At 46.0% G+C, this 1,297-nt stretch overlaps 1 non-coding gene across 1 annotated transcript; it reads left to right on the plus strand.

The window, feature by feature from the left end:
* The first annotated feature begins 936 nt into the window (after window positions 1–936).
* Window positions 937–1,159, plus strand: LOC119342811. The gene has a single exon (XR_005165731.1). It is a non-coding gene; the product is annotated as a small nucleolar RNA U3 (small nucleolar RNA).
* Window positions 1,160–1,297: the final 138 nt, after the last annotated feature.

Genomic DNA, 1,297 nt, shown 5'->3' on the forward strand with positions numbered 1-1,297 from the left:
AAATTTTCCTCTCCTCTAATCCGGCGGCTTGCGAGGTCTCGTTCTGGGTAGGGATAGGGAAGATGAGAAGACGGGAGATGATAAGAGGGGATGGGAGGTGCTGCCGGCACATTCGTCGGTTCTGCGACGGCTTCGGTGGCGGAGGAGGATCAGGCGACAGCGTGGGTCGCGGCCTTGCAGTTAGCGAGCGAGGGGATCCGCTTGAGATCACTTTCCTTCTTTTTTCCTGCCCTCTGCGTGATTGTAGGGATTGCATAGGTGCGGGGCGGAGATTCCCATCCCTCTGCGGTGAAGCATGTTCAGCCAACGTAAAAAACTAAATGCACACCGGAGAATAGATTAGATTAAGGCTGGCTATTAGATTAAATTTAGCGGGTCTAATCGTACGGTGACAATTAAGCTGTGTACATCTGCCGTGTGGCTTTAAGAAAGAATTAGTTTGATTTTTTATTAGTAGTAGAGAATCTTTTTCTTTTTTGAGAATTTCTTCTCTCTAATCTGGTAGAATATCTGCTACATTTGCAATGTGCGATTGTAATCTAATTAGCTACTTTTGTTGTTAAATGAGCATTGTTAAAAATTGTATAGTATGCATTAAAAGCACAGGCTGCAGCATTTGGCAGACATTAAACTGGTTGGAAATCTCCACGGCTGATGCAACGAAAATGAAAAAACAAAAAACAACGATTTTTTTTTTGTGGCGGATCAAAAAAACAATGAAATAGGAGCGCGAGACCACACATTCCTGATTCGTCACATGGGCTGCGGTCTGTTACATCGGCCATGACCCGCGTCTCCTTCCAGGCTGTCGGCCCAGCCTCTCGCTGAGGACTGAGGCTGCGCTGCGCTGCATGCCTTCTCTACTTAATTAGTCCCACCTCGCTAGTTTAGGCGATCCAGGAGTGGTTTATAAGGCGAGGCGCTGCTCATGGTAGCACGACCTTACTTGAACAGGATCTGTTCTATAGGCTCGTACTGCTGCATCCTTTACTAATAAGGAGGCAAGCACTCATGTCTGGTTGATGCATTCTAACCTCTAGGCCAGACCGTGATTAACGGCTAGGATTCTCCTGATGGGAGTTATCTGATGGCTGTAGAGGATCGTTCTTGATCTAGTTTCACACTGGTGCAGGGTGGCTCAGAGGTTGTCTGACAGACTACAATTCTTTTTGTTTTTTGCAACTCCTTTCATCTTGTGGCAAATAAGATGCACACAATTTATTTTTAGCTGCACTAGTACTAGTCACTGCAAAAATATCCAAAGGTAACAGAAGCCAACTGACCACATGCATGATCC

The sequence above is a fragment of the Triticum dicoccoides genome, unplaced genomic scaffold, assembly GCF_002162155.2.
Source record: "Triticum dicoccoides isolate Atlit2015 ecotype Zavitan unplaced genomic scaffold, WEW_v2.0 scaffold105833, whole genome shotgun sequence".
Classification (NCBI taxonomy): Eukaryota; Viridiplantae; Streptophyta; class Magnoliopsida; order Poales; family Poaceae; genus Triticum; species Triticum dicoccoides.